The following is a 16,848-nucleotide window of genomic DNA, read 5'->3' as shown; positions in this document are numbered from 1 at the left end:
TGATATCATATGTGGTGTCATTGTATCAGCTGTGATATCATATGTGGTGTCATTGTATCAGCTGTGATATCAGATGTGGTGTCATTATATCATCTGTGATATCAGATGTGGTGTCATTGTATCATCTGTGATATCATATGTGGTGTCATGGTATCATATGTGATATCAGATGTGGTGTCATTGTATCATCTGTGATATCATATGTGGTGTCATTGTATCAGCTGTGATATCATATGTGGTGTCATTGTATCAGCTGTGATATCATATGTGGTGTCATTGTATCAGCTGTGATATCATATGTGGTGTCATTGTATCAGCTGTGATATCAGATGTGGTGTCATTATATCATCTGTGATATCAGATGTGGTGTCATTGTATCATCTGTGATATCATATGTGGTGTCATGGTATCATATGTGATATCAGATGTGGTGTCATTATATCATCTGTGATATCAGATGTGGTGTCATTGTATCAGCTGTGATATCAGATGTGGTGTCATTGTATCAGCTGTGATATCAGATGTGGTGTCATTGTATCATCTGTGATATCAGATGTGGTGTCATTGTATCAGCTGTGATATCATATGTGGTGTCATTGTATCAGCTGTGATATCATATGTGGTGTCATTGTATCAGCTGTGATATCAGATGTGGTGTCATTGTATCAGATGTGATATCAGATGTGGTGTCATTGTATCATCTGTGATATCATATGTGGTGTCATTGTATCAGATGTGATATCATATGTGGTGTCATTATATCATCTGTGATATCATATGTGGTGTCATTATATCATCTGTGATATCATATGTAGTGTCATTATATCATCTGTGATATCATATGTGGTGTCATTATATCATCTGTGATATCATATGTGGTGTCATTATATCATCTGTGATATCATATGTGGTGTCATTATATCATCTGTGATATCATATGTGGTGTCATTGTATCAGATGTGATATCATATGTGGTGTCATTGTATCAGATGTGATATCATATGTGGTGTCATTGTATCAGCTGTGATATCATATGTGGTGTCATTGTATCATATGTGATATCATATGTGGTGTCATTATATCATTTGTGATATCATATGTGGTGTCATTGTATCAGATGTGATATCATATGTGGTGTCATTATATCATCTGTGATATCATATGTGGTGTCATTATATCATCTGTGATATCATATGTGGTGTCATTGTATCAGATGTGATATCATATGTGGTGTCATTATATCATCTGTGATATCATATGTGGTGTCATTATATCATCTGTGATATCATATGTGGTGTCATTGTATCAGATGTGATATCATATGTGGTGTCATTGTATCAGATGTGATATCATATGTGGTGTCATTGTATCAGCTGTGATATCATATGTGGTGTCATTGTATCATCTGTGATATCATATGTGGTGTCATTATATCATCTGTGATATCATATGTGGTGTCATTATATCATCTGTGATATCATATGTGGTGTCATTGTATCAGATGTGATATCATATGTGGTGTCATTGTATCAGATGTGATATCATATGTGGTGTCATTGTATCAGCTGTGATATCAGATGTGGTGTCATTGTATCAGATGTGGTGTCATTGTATCAGCTGTGATATCAGATGTGGTGTCATTGTATCAGATGTGGTGTCATTGTATCAGCTGTGATATCATGTGTGGTGTCATTGTATCAGCTGTGATATCAGATGTGGTGTCATTGTATCAGCTGTGATATCATATGTGGTGTCATTGTATCAGCTGTGATATCAGATGTGGTGTCATTGTATCAGCTGTGAAATCATATGTGGTGGCATTGTATCAGCTGTGATATTATATGTGGTGTCATTGTATCAGATGTGGTGTCATTGTATCAGCTGTGATATCATGTGTGGTATCATTGTATCAGATGTGATATCATATGTGGTGTCATTGTATCAGCTGTGATATCATATGTGGTGTCATTGTATCAGATGTGATATCATATGTGGTGTCATTGTATCAGCTGTGATATCATATGTGGTGTCATTGTATCAGCTGTGATATCAGATGTGGTGTCATTGTATCAGATGTGATATCATATATGGTGTCATTGTATCAGATGTGATATCATATGTGGTGTCATTGTATCAGATGTGATATCACACGTGGTGTCATTGTATCAATTGTGATATCATATGTGGTGTCATTGTATCAGCTGTGATATCAGATGTGGTGTCATTGTATCAGATGTGATATCATATGTGGTGTCATTGTATCAGCTGTGATTTCAGATGTGGTGTCATTGTATCACCTGTGATATCATATGTGGTGTCATTGTATCATCTGTGATATCATATGTGGTGTCATTGTATCAGCTGTGATATCATATGTGGTGTCATTGTATCAGATGTGATATCATATGTGGTGTCATTGTATCAGCTGTGATATCATATGTGGTGTCATTGTATCATCTGTGATATCATATGTGGTGTCATTGTATCAGCTGTGATATCATATGTGGTGTCATTGTATCAGCTGTGATATCATATGTGGTGTCATTGTATCAGATGTGATATCATATGTGGTGTCATTGTATCAGCTGTGATATCATATGTGGTGTCATTGTATCATCTGTGATATCAGATATGGTGTCATTGTATCAGATGCTGTGTCATTGTATCAGCTGTGATATCAGATATGGTTTCATTGTATCAGCTGTGATATAAGATGCAGTGTCATTGTATCAGCTGTGATATCATATGCAGTGTCATTGTATCAGCTGTGATATCAAATGCAGTGTCATTGTATCAGCTGTGATATCATATGCGGTGTCATTGTATCAGCTGTGATATCAGATGTGGTGTCATTGTATCAGCTGTGATATCAGTTGTGGTGTCATTGTATCAGCTGTGATATCATATGTGGTGTCATTGTATCAGCTGTGATATCATGGGCGGGATGTACTAAGCGGAAAATGCGGTAAACTCCCTGTTTACTGCATTTTCCTGATGTACTATCCTCTGGCCGGCAGGACAGCGCCGCGGCGGGGTACGCCAGCTTTAGCTGGCGATAGTCCATAGAAGCCTATGGTCTTCTCTCCGCGGCGCTGTGTGAGGGATCCGATCGGATCCCTCCCAGCATGCCCTGCGGCCGCACCCGTCACCCCGCGCATGCGCAGACTGACTCCTGGGGCTGAATCCCGGAAGTCAGGCTGCCGCTGTGCATCGCGGAGGACAGATCTTATCGGAAGAGCTGTCCTCCGCATTGCTGATCGCATATGTTAGTACATATGCGATAAGCATCGTGGCGCAGGGCGGCGATGTACATTAGTACATGCCGCCCCATATGTGGTGTCAAAGTCGGAAAAATATCATGCTACACGTTGCCATATATCCACCCCATGCACGTGCCTGCTGCACGTGCACATTCTCTCCCGTGCGTGCGGATACTCGCAGCCGCGTGATGGCGCCTCGGCCATGCGCTCGAGCGCGTGGTATGTGCATTTACGGTAGAGTTTGTGTGCGTCTAGCGGGCGACTCAATTGTTAAATAATAAAACCAAATAGTATGTTTTATAGATAATGTTCCCCTTAATAATGACTGTAAGTTTGTTTAATGTAAATGATCGCTGGACAGAGGAATTCCTCTTTGTATGGTACGAAGGGTCAGACAGGGGTTGAACAGCTGTGTCTGGTACCTAACTAAAGAACATTTTATTAGAAACAATCCGGTGCTGGTTAGGTAAAGATTAATCGCTCCTGCGTATAGTTATGGCCATTAGTATTTTCTGGACATTAACTATATTTGCGATTCATTATCCATGCGGCGGGAATCTTCAGATTCCCTCCCACCTGAGCAGTTTGATATAGTCGCAGCCCACCTGTTCAAACTAACCTATGACCTTTTGTTATGATGCGAGGAGACATTCCTGTGTCCAATGAACAATGAGATTATAGGTCCCTTTGTAGTATACTGTACTCAGTGTATATAAGATCAGCCAGCCTGGGCAGCTCTCTCACTCTCCACAAACGGTTTTCATCTTGACTAACTCGGAGCTGGTACCAGAAAGCTGCGCAGCGATCATTCCCAGTGTGTGTAAGTAATTCTCTGCAAACCAACTTATTCTCTGTTTGTATTGGCCATTCCCTCTCACTCTGTTATAGTATAAGTTTGTGACGTTATTGTATATTTCTGTCTAGATATTCTGTTAGAATTATATGTTAGTTTGTAGTGTATGACTTGTAAACTGTTTCCCCTTTTCAATATAACTAAAAGCTTGTTAGTAAAGGTGTTGGAACCTTAGCAATGTATCGTGTGTTCATTACATTGCAGAGGGTAATAGGAGCGTCTCGATCGCTCAAAACAGCTTTAGTATTAACAAGGTTAAGCAGCGTTATATCGCTACAGTATTTCAGTACAAGGTTTACAGCATAAGAGTATCCTTTCTGTGTGTTACATTCAAGGTTTACTGATTGTCATCCTGTGAGCGTCTGCGCCGCTCGTGATCTCCTCGTGGTCTCGAGCGTCCGCTACGCTGGTAGCGTAGCATTACGGTAGTCAACCGCCTATAGCATGCCTGACACCACGCATTAAGCTGTGAACGAGCGTGTCGCATGTGCGTCTCGATCACGGCCGAGCGTATGCTACGCTAAGTGCGTACCTTTACGGTACCTCATACGCCAATTGCGTACTGTGTCTCTTACCCATTATTGTGAAGGTTATAAGATAAATAGTTAGCTTTATCAATTGGCGGCTCTTCCGTTCTCCACATATCCGCACTAGCGAACACAGACTTTATCTGTCAGCAAGGGCGGGAAGGCAGTATCCCTTCGTATCGGGATACAGTAGTGCTGGCTAGATAAGCGTCTGTTTCGCTACGTTGAAGGAGTGCTGGTGGAAACCGGAACCGGAGGTAAGAACAATACGCTAGTGTCTTTTAAAAAAAAAAACCTGTTTATTTCTGTTTTGCGTACGCACACGCACGCACGCACACACCTGTATTTCTTTTCATTTGTGTATTTTCACATATCACTTTCCTGGTTGCCATTTCACAATTGATAACGTGCTGAGAAAGATTTGTTGCTATTGGTTTTTAAAGAGTAAAAATAATACGTTAAGGAGTAATTTGTAATACACGCGCACGGCTTGCCTAAGATACAAGGAAGTTTGGTGTGGTGTTCGGTAGATGATTACAGTTAAAAGATCATCTACATTGATATAAACGTGTTAAATTGTACTTCTGTGGATATACCTGGCTGGCGTACACGTGTCTTTAACAAAGGGCGGGACTAGTGTATGCGACGCAAGGGCCGACGCACGGAGCGTATATTACGCAACGGAGCGTCTGGGTACGCCCACATAATACAAATCACACGATAGTATTGTTTTAGTTAGGCGATAAGGAGGCAACGCGATAATAGCGCAAATCGATCTCAGTGTCCAAAATTTTAAGCTAATAGATCCTTCTCTAGTTGTAACTCCTCGGGATTAGCCTGTGATACTGAATGAAAGGGATTTCTGCGCAGAAACGAAAGTAAAGAGTATATGAGGTGAAAGAGTGTGTATACACATATATAAGTTTCTAATTTTTGGGGTTGAACCAAAGGAAATCATCGAGTTCTCGTGAAGGTACATACGTGTAAGTGACTGCACGGTGGCTTGGGAGGCATCCCTTGTTAAACATTTAAAAAAGAGCATTAGAGTATAGCAGACCAGGAGGTCTACTGTAGCACAGACCAGGAGGTCCAGGTACAGCAGACTAAGAAGTCCGTTATAGATAAAGAGTAAAAGAGCACAACACCAGAAAGGGTTGGTGCGGTACCCATATAGGCCATTAAGCTCAGGCTGAAGGAATTCGCAGCCGCAATTTTCGATTCCACTGGTCGCTCCGCACATAAGATTAGTTGCTTATGTGCAGAACGATTGTACCGCACGTAATTGTGTGCATTAGTTAGTAACTTGACCCAGTACCATTTGCGTACGCTAGAGGGGTCATAAACGCTATTTGTACATTCTAACGTGATTTGTGTAATTTTTTTTTATTTTAAGGGAAGTTCGCTGGTCACTTGGGAACTATCCAACAACCAATAGTTACTGGAAAGGGTTAAGTGCTCTTCGGATCACACCCACATGTTCCAGTAAATAGAGGTTCAGGTCGCAGGGGCCCTAGGTCGAGTACGCCAGCGCTAGAGCAGTGTGTGGGCGTATTGGTCGACGTGGGCGAGTGAGTGGAGTACTCGGTAAACTTCCGCCGCCGGCCTACCCCGGACATCTTGGTTTTTGTAAGGGTTCGCTGAAGACCCTGATTTGAAGGTCAGAGGTAGTGAAAGCAACACCTGCAAAGATGGGGGCCAGTTGTTCAGGTAGGGGGCGATCAACCTCGGTTCGGGTTGATTTAGTAAACCGACCAATCGGGTCGGCAAGGTATGTAATGTGTGAGAAATACGGTTCACACACAGAAGTTTTGTGCGATGAATGGGAAAGAATGACTGTGCACGATGGGGAAAAGTTCCCACGGGTAGGCAGTTTTAGTCCCGAGGTGTTACAGAATCTAAGGAGAAGGATATGTCTCATTAAATCTGCAAAGAGACGGATCAAACATTATGATTATTTACAGTTATGGCAACAGGAAGGTGAAATACAAAGAGGATTGGCTCAAGCGGGTGGATCTAACCCTATCAGAAAACTGATAGCCACCGCGCCACCTCCACCATACATAACGGGAGAGAAGGTGGTTGCAGAGAATGGCACACTGGTGAATGATAAACATGCACTTAGTAACTGTATAAATGTTAAGACTAATGAAACCAAGATTGTTGATGCTAATGTTAACCCGTGCAAGCTGTACCCTGTTTTGAACTTTCCCCAGGATTGTGACCAAGAGGATGAACCAACAACAATATCGGCACTCTATCTAGCAGCCACCATAGCAGAAACAACAGTGGGCACGGCCCAACCCGTAAGATTAGCATCAAAGGCCCCTAGTGGAGGGACAGGTGAGATCGTATCAACCGGTAAGTACGGCACCATACAATATGCTGAAACCATTTCACCACATGCTGTAGAATCTACTCAGAATGATGTTATTGGACTTAATCCCGTTAGGGTAATTGCAGTGCCAAATGGGAAAACTGACACCACAGGAGTCACTCCTCTCAGACACATCGCCATGCACTGCCCCTTTTCCCGAATGGAATTAAGATCAATGGTGTCTGAATTCCCTGATCCTAGGAAAGATCTAGTTGCAAGCCAGGAATACATTAGAGAGCTAGGAAATACTGTGGAGCCCAATAACAAAGACTGGCAGATATTGCTGAGGGCATGTTTACCCTCCAATGTCGACTCAGCGAGATTTTTAGCTGATTGTAAATTAGATGAAGATGTACCCCTTACGGGTGTGTACAACCAAGATAATGTAAAGAGAATAAATTTGCAGTTAAAAGAGTATTTTCCAGCTGTTGTCAAATGGAACAAAATTTTCTCCATCAAACAGAAAGAGGGAGAAACAGCAGCTGATTATTTTCATCGGGCACTACAGGATATGGCTAAGTATACAGGCATAGAAGACATTAAGACAAATGTGAATCATAGAGAAGTAGCAGTATCTGTGTTAATGGATGGTTTAAAGGAAGTATTGAGGACGAGGGTACAGACCACCCAACCATGTTGGCGAGGTCTGTCGGTGGCTACTTTGAGAGAGGCCGCTATTGATCATGATCGGAATATCACCAGGCACAGGGAGTCGCAGAGTGATAAGTTAATGGCCGTAAGTATACAGGCCCTGACCACAAGGCCACCTCAGTATAAATCTCAGACCCCTGTGGGTAAGTCAAATGTGGTAACTTGTTATTACTGTCATAGAGAGGGACACTATGCACGAGACTGTAGATCAAAGAATGCACAAAAATCATATCAACCCCCTAGACAACGACATGACACACGAAATTGGGATCAAGGACCGCAGAGACGGAGTTATGAGCCACACGCAGGGGAAACAAAAAAGGTATCCCCCAAAAAGAGACTGGCAAGTCACTGATAGATCCCATTTACCCCCTTCACAGGTAATAGCTGCCAGCGCAATGCAGGGAGGCCACCACGCACCATAGGGGCGAGGCCACACCTGTAATCTGCAGCCAGTGAAATTAATTGCGAACCTTGGAAGTGAACCCGAGGTCACAATTGATGTAGCTGGTAAATCTCTAAATTTCCTTGTAGATACGGGGGCGGCCAAGTCAGTGATAAATTCGACCGTGGGCATGAGAACCACTGGTAAAACAATTCCAGCCATGGGAGTAACAGGAGTAGTACAGCACTACCCTTTAAGCAAACCTGCAGAGATTACGATAGGGCCTTTGCATACCAAGCATTCTTTTCTGTTGGCTGCATCGGCTCCGACTAATCTCTTAGGGAGAGATTTACTGTGCAAAATGGGATGCGTCATATACTGTACTCCTGAAGGTGTGTTCTTGGACATACCCGAAAACCACGCTCAGGAAGCGCAGGATATGCTAGTCTCCCCAACAAGATTAATGTCACACACTATTGTTGTAAATAGGTGTCCGTCCAAGGTAGAGGAAATGATTTCCCAGATACCGGAATCACTTTGGACCAAGGATGGACAAGACACTGGATTGATGGCAAACGTAGCCCCAGTAGTTGTGCAAGTAAAAGATGGTAGGATAGCTCCAAAAATCCCACAATATCCTCTGAAGCCAGAGGTGGAGTTAGGAGTTTTCCCTGTAATAGAGCGCTTGCTACAACAGGGCATTCTGGTAAGGACGTCCAGCACTGCAAATAGTCCCATCTTCCCTGTTAAAAAGAGTGGGGGGAGGGATTACAGATTAGTGCAGGACCTAAGAGGGATCAATAAAATAGTTGAGAGTCAATTCCCCGTAGTACCAAATCCAGCTGTCATCCTTATGCAAATCCCTCCCACTGCCAAATTTTTCACTGTGATTGACCTCTGCTCCGCTTTCTTCTCGGTACCTCTGCACCCTGACAGTCAATACTTATTCGCATTCACATACAGAGGAGTCCAATACACATGGACTCGCTTACCACAAGGTTTCATAGACAGTCCAAGTATTTTCTCACAAGCTCTGCATGATTGTTTACAGTCTTTCCAACCAGAGAGTGGATCAGTATTGATACAGTATGTGGATGATTTACTACTGTGTTCAGATTCACTGGAAGCATCCCTGAGAGATACGAAACAACTCCTGTTTCATCTTTCAGACACAGGACACAAGGTTTCCAAGGACAAGTTACAATTATGCCAGACCCGTGTGAAGTATTTGGGACACTGTCTAACACAAGGACTGAGACACCTTACCGCTGATAGAATTCAAGCAATTCGTGACATGACCCTGCCACAAACCCAGAAACAGATTAGAACGTTTTTAGGAATGTGTGGGTATTGCCGTAACTGGATCCCAGGTTTTTCCATACTGGCCTTACCTTTGCAGGAGATGGTCTCATCAAGCAAACCTGATCGGATTTCGCACACAGACGAATCTGAAATGGCATTTGAGAGACTTAAACAGTGCCTAACGCAGGCACCAGCATTAGGTATGCCAGACTATGGGAAACCCTTTGAGCTGTACGGAACAGAGAGCGCTGGGTGCGCAGCAGGTGTCTTAACCCAGAAGCATGGTGATGCCAGCAGGCCGGTAGCCTACTATAGCGCTCAGCTAGATACGGTAGTGCGATCCCTCCCCACATGCTTGCGAAGTGTTGCAGCAATAGCATTGCTAGTCACGAAAAGCGAAGATGTAGTGCTAGGACACAACCTCACAATTCATACACCACATGCAGTGTCAGCCTTACTGAATTCTGCCCAAACCAGACACGTCTCATCAGCGCGGTTTACAAGATGGAAATTGGCATTGATGGCCCCCGTAAACATCACCATAAGGAGATGCAGCGCATTAAATCCTGCAACGTATCTCCCAGGTGTGCCTGGACAAACACAAAGGGTGGAGGATGAGAGTGATGGTGAAGGAGGATTTAATACAGGGGATGACACGCATGATTGTATGGAATATTTGACCCAAAATTTCACGGCAAGGCCTGACATCAGTGACAACCCACTGGAAGATGTAGATCTTACCTTCTACACTGACGGTAGTTGTCACAGACAGACGGACTCGGGAGACTTGTGTACTGGATACGCAGTCGTAGATGACCAAGGTACCATAGAAGCAGAACCGCTAGGCCCACCTCACTCAGCACAAGTTGCTGAACTGGTTGCCCTAACCAGAGCATGTGAATTGGCTAAGGGCAAGTCAGCCAATATTTACACAGATTCTAGGTACGCCTTCGGAGTAGTCCATGATTTCGGAGCCCTATGGCGCCTCAGAAATTTCATGACGGCATCTGGCACACCCGTAGCGCATGCAGCCCACATCAAAATACTTCTAACAGCGATACAGGAACCCGACAGAGTGGCTGTTATCAAGTGTAAAGCTCACACATATAGCCAAGACCCGGTATCACTTGGTAACAGCCGAGCAGACGAAGCTGCTAAATCAGCAGCCGGTAACCCCATACAAACAGATAGTATACGACTGATGGTATTTAACACTGTAAACACACAGAAATTGTGTGAAATGCAAAATTTGTGTTCCCCACAGGAAAAGGCAGTTTGGAGGTCAAAAGGATATGGCCAGGAGTCCTCAGGACTCTGGACAGATGGACAGGGTAAACCAGTGGCACCCAGAGCATACCTTCCAAGTCTAGCGGAAGCAGCACATGGGCTGACTCATCTAGGCAAAGAAGGGATGTGTAAGCTAGTAAGAGCTTATTGGTGCGCCCCAGGATTTTCCTCCCATGCGGGTAAAAGAGCAATGACATGTCTCACCTGCTTGAGGAAGAATATCGGAAAGGCAATACCGACAGAGCCATCCCATATCCCTCCGACAGATGGCCCTTTCCAGGTAATACAGATTGATTTCATACAATTGCCACCTTGTAGAAATTTAAAGTATGTTTTGGTCTGTATTGATGTGTTCTCAAATTGGGTTGAAGCATTTCCCGCGGCCACAAATACCGCTGTATTTACTGCAAAGAAAATTGTGCAGAAATTTGTGTGCAGGTACGGTATCCCTAGAATAATTGAAAGTGATAGGGGTACCCATTTCACAGGTGAAGTCTTTCAAACAATGTGTAAGTTGATGGGAATTAATAGTAAGCTGCATACTCCGTACCGCCCCCAGGCGAGCGCGAAGGTGGAAAGAGTAAACAGCACTATTAAAAATAAATTGAGCAAGGTAATGACTGAAACAGGACTGTTATGGCCTGAAGCTTTGCCAATCGTACTATACAGCATCAGAACCACTCCCAGGTCCCCTCTAAATCTGTCTCCTTTTGAAATTCTGTTTGGTCGACAACCGCATGTTATGATTAACCCCCAGGATGATTTGAAATGTAACAATGAAGTAACCGTAAAGTACTTGGTTAAGATGAGTAAGCAATTGAGGAATCAGAATGATAATCTAAAGTTGGTGATTCCTGATTTGCCAGACAGTCTGTTAGGTTCCTGGTGCTCAGAACAAGGGAGATGTTATGAAGCGAGTCCAGAGCACCAGGACGTAATGCTGGGAAAGGGGAATGGAAAGGGAATAGCCCCTGGCGCCCTATCTCCGTTGTCTCACCCGTGCTGTCAGTACACTCTTGCGAGACTATGGTTGCTTGAGCCCATGGCAGCCGCGTTTGAAGGGCGGATTACGTCTGCCCAACTTCGATGCCCCCTCAGGTCTTAATGAGAGACAAAGAGTGAACCGAGACAGGGTGATAACAAGGGGCCCTCTGACTAAACAACAAGGCCAGGGGCTACTAACAAACCTAAAACCAAAGTATGTGCGGCTTGCCGCCAAAGGAAAAGAACAACAAAGGAAATGCTGACCACACGCCGACACAATACTTTTGTGTACCGGCGGTGACAGCATAAGCAGAACCCTCTGCAAAACACCAGTGACAGAAATAATAAGGGAATACAGCGGCCTAAGCCAACGGACGCGGCCGTGCCGCTACTCACGGAACCGGTACGAATACTGGCAAACGTACAGGAACTCCCAATGCTGCTGACACAGACTCTCAGAACTGGAGGACAGGCAGAATCCCAAACGACAGACCGGTGGACACCAAGAAGCCAGAAACTTGCACAGGCAAAGGTACTGGACCTCAGGACAGGAACGCCTCACGGCAGGACACGGGATCAGACATAGGAATCGACACAGGGACTGACACAGGAATCGACACAGGAAGCTCAGGAACTAGCAGGAACCAAGCTCAGAACTCAAGCAGACTGAAAACCTAGGAATATCACCAGCATCTGTGAATTGCAAACAGCCAGCATATAACAGAGAGGCCTAATTAATAATCCCATGCAGCTGCCTTGTTGCATGATTCCAAACTGACCAGATGCAATTAGCAGCCAGGTGAGGCTGAACACAAGGGAACAAGCTGCAATTACACAGACTCACCAGCGGCAGCAGACAAGAGTATTCTAAAACAGAGCAACAGGAAATCCTGGCATGCAAGACAACTTTATAAACATAAAATAGGAATGAACCACTACCTGTGGTTCATAACAGTATCCCCTCCTTAAGGGTGAGCTCCGAGCACCCCATGACACCTACGGGGAACATAAACAGAAGTACAACATGAAATACAAAACAAAACTGCAAAACAGGAATGAGCCACAGCCGTGGCTCATAACATCACCCCCCCCTTGAGGAGGGGTCAAAAGACCCCAAAATTCAGACTATCCAGAACAAGGGATACAAAAAAAAAAAACCTGACACACTGGTCTAACAGACAAGAAAACAAAAAAAACAAGTTGTAGCAACAACTTGTAACAGTGCCCTCCCCTTGATGGTGGCCACTGGACACAAGACAAGGGGGAAAAAAAATCTTTTTTTTTTTTTTTATCAAGGCAAGAGTCAAAAATTATTTCTTTTTCTTCTTCTTCTTTTTACAAAGCTCTTTAGGTCTGACCAAGGTAATTCCCCAAACATTGTCTGAACTGATGGTACCACCCAGCAAGGCTGCGTTCAAATCAGAGACAGGTCTCTTACCCTTGGGAGCTGAACTTTCTGGTAAAGTACTATTATTAGAAGAAGAAGTCAAAAAAGCACATCCTGCAGTCAAAACAACGGGCTGGGACTCTTGTGCCGAGTTTACAGTATTTGGTGGACTCTTAGCAGACAAGACGGGTGACTTAGAGGAATCTGAACCAATTTCTTTGGAACCGTATCTTTTAACAATTGCATCACAGAATGCTAGGGGATCCTGAAGAATGGGATCTTCAGCTTTCATTAGACTGGTCGCCCACTCAGAAGGCTCTCCTCTAAAAGAATAAATCAGATAGAGCCCAAGGTTTTCTGAAGTGATGCCCAGAAATGGTCTAGACAACATAATAGTGTAATAGTGTTTGAAAAGCGCCAGAAATTGGGCGAAGTCCCCATCAAAGGTTATGGATGTTGAGATATCAGAGTCAGGATCTGTTTCCTTCTCATCTGACTGACTGGAGTGCTTTGCTAGGACCTGGTCACTATTGACCTTACTCGAGGCTGAGACTCTCTGAACCCCACCCGGGGCTGAGACTTTCTGAACCCCACCCGGGGCAGTGACTTTCTGAACCCTACCCGGGGCAGTGACTTTCTGAACCCCACCCGGGGCAGTGACTTTCTGAACCCCACCCGGGGCAGTGACTTTCTGAACCCCACCCGGGGCAGTGACTTTCTGAACCCCACCCGGGGCAGTGACTTTCTGAACCCCACCCGGGGCAGTGACTTTCTGAACCCCACCCGGGGCAGTGGCCTCCGGGAACCCCGCTGGGGCAGTGGCCTCCGGGAACCCCGCTGGGGCAGTGGCCTCCGGGAACCCCGCTGGGGCAGTGGCCTCCGGGAACCCCGCTGGGGCCAGCACCTCGGATTCTTTTACTGGGACCGGGCCGTTGGCCTCCCTGACTGGGATCGGGCCATCGGCCTCCCTCTCTGAGTCGATAATTATCGAAAGTTCTCCCGGGACTATGACTTCGGGGACTTTTGCTGAAGCAATAACGTTCAGATCCTCCACTAATGCTATGCTTCTTAAGTTCTTTCCTGGGGAAGCGACTTCTAGACCCTTCTTTGGGGCTGCGTCTCTCGAGACCCCACTTGGGGATATTACTTCAAAGATCCCTTCTGGGGTTTTGCTTCTCGAGTTCCCCTCAAGAACTATGGTTTTAGAGACCCTTTCTAGGGTTGCGCTTTTCAAGTCCCTACCTGGGGTAACAGCTTCTGAGACCCCTTCCGGTATGGACACCTGAACTATAATATTTTATGTCCCTCTATAAGCTAGGGCATCGGGTACCGCTCCAGCACTCTGGGCATCGGGTACCGCTCCAGCACTCTGGGCATCGGGTACCGCTCCAGCACTCTGGGCATCGGGTACCGCTCCAGCACTCTGGGCATCGGGCACCGCTCCAGGACCCTGGGCTACGGGCACCGCTCCAGGACCCTGGGCTACGGGCACCGCTCCAGGACCCTGGGCTACGGGCACCACTCCAGGACCCTGGGCTACGGGCACCACTCCAGGACCCTGAGCTACGGGCACCACTCCAGGACCCTGAGCTACGGGCACCACTCCAGGACCCTGAGCTACGGGCACCACTCCAGGACCCTGGGCATCGGGCACCACTCCAGGACCCTGGGCATCGGGCACCACTCCAGGACCCTGGGCATCGGGCACCCCTCCAGGACCCTGGGCATCGGGCACCACTCCAGGACCCTGGGCATTGGGCACCACTCCAGGACCCTGGGCATCGGGCACCACTCCAGGGACTTGCAACTCCGCTTCCACAGGAACCTCAAGAGAGGAGAGAAACATTCTCTTTTGATTCCTGAATCTATAATGGGGCTCCCTTGCCCAAGGACCCCAATTATAGGACAGAGAGCCTTTTTGTGTGGGTTGTGTGACAAGTACCTCTGCCACAGTAGAGACAGGAGTAGGTCTTGTATCATGACTCAACTTGGCCAGAGGGCAAGACTCGTCACCACACTTTGGCTTGCGCAACTCACAGGTCTGCAGATAATGGCCTAAACCCCCACAATATAGGCATAAGTTTAAGTTTCTGCGACGCAGACGCTCCTCTTCTGAGAGCCTGGGCCGCAGAAAACTTTTAAACCTTTTCTCTTCAATTAAACCAGAGGATTCTCTTGTCACCATACTGTGAACAAGAGTCTCTTTAGAGATAGATGTACTCTCAACGACTTCTGGCAAAATGAGCAAGATTTTAGTCAGAAGGTTTTGCAGTTGCTTTAGGGATTGCTGCAAAACTTCTAGTCGCTCTGGTCTCAAAGCACTGAATACAGAGTTCAGGGCTGCGAGAGATGCCTGCAGGGCTTGCATAGTAGACATAGGAGGATTTAAAACTAGACAAGACAAGACAAGGCAAGGCAAGACTAAATTTTGCTAAACAAAACAAGACTTTTTTTTTTTTTTTAACACCGGACTGGATTCTAAACACCGGACTGGATTCTAAACACCGGACTGGATTCTAAACACTGGACTGGATTCTAAACACCGGATTCTAGACAAGACTGGATTCTAACACTGGACTGGATTCTAACACCGGACTGGATTCTAACACCGGACTGGATTCTAACACACTGAAATCTAGACAGGACTGGATTCTAGACTAGACACTGGACTGGGCCAAAAAAGAAAAAAAGTTTTATTTCTTTTTTGTGGTATGGCTGGTGATAATGTTAGGTTCCTGGTGCTCAGAACAAGGGAGATGTTATGAAGCGAGTCCAGAGCACCAGGACGTAATGCTGGGAAAGGGGAATGGAAAGGGAATAGCCCCTGGCGCCCTATCTCCGTTGTCTCACCCGTGCTGTCAGTACACTCTTGCGAGACTATGGTTGCTTGAGCCCATGGCAGCCGCGTTTGAAGGGCGGATTACGTCTGCCCAACTTCGATGCCCCCTCAGGTCTTAATGAGAGACAAAGAGTGAACCGAGACAGGGTGATAACAAGGGGCCCTCTGACTAAACAACAAGGCCAGGGGCTACTAACAAACCTAAAACCAAAGTATGTGCGGCTTGCCGCCAAAGGAAAAGAACAACAAAGGAAATGCTGACCACACGCCGACACAATACTTTTGAGTACCGGCGGTGACAGCATAAGCAGAACCCTCTGCAAAACACCAGTGACAGAAATAATAAGGGAATACAGCGGCCTAAGCCAACGGACGCGGCCGTGCCGCTACTCACGGAACCGGTACGAATACTGGCAAACGGACAGGAACTCCCAATGCTGCTGACACAGACTCTCAGAACTGGAGGACAGGCAGAATCCCAAACGACAGACCGGTGGACACCAAGAAGCCAGAAACTTGCACAGGCAAAGGTACTGGACCTCAGGACAGGAACGCCTCACGGCAGGACACGGGATCAGACATAGGAATCGACACAGGGACTGACACAGGAATCGACACAGGAAGCTCAGGAACTAGCAGGAACCAAGCTCAGAACTCAAGCAGACTGAAAACCCAGGAATATCACCAGCATCTGTGAATTGCAAACAGCCAGCATATAACAGAGAGGCCTAATTAATAATCCCATGCAGCTGCCTTGTTGCATGATTCCAAACTGACCAGATGCAATTAGCAGCCAGGTGAGGCTGAACACAAGGGAACAAGCTGCAATTACACAGACTCACCAGCGGCAGCAGACAAGAGTATTCTAAAACAGAGCAACAGGAAATCCTGGCATGCAAGACAACTTTATAAACATAAAATAGGAATGAACCACTACCTGTGGTTCATAACAGTATCCCCTCCTTAAGGGTGAGCTCCGAGCACCCCATGACACCAACG

Source organism: Pseudophryne corroboree, chromosome 6 (assembly GCF_028390025.1).
Source record: "Pseudophryne corroboree isolate aPseCor3 chromosome 6, aPseCor3.hap2, whole genome shotgun sequence".
In the NCBI taxonomy this organism is placed as follows: domain Eukaryota; kingdom Metazoa; phylum Chordata; class Amphibia; order Anura; family Myobatrachidae; genus Pseudophryne; species Pseudophryne corroboree.
The sequence above is the reverse complement of the archived record's forward strand: the minus strand, read 5'-3'. Positions refer to the sequence as shown.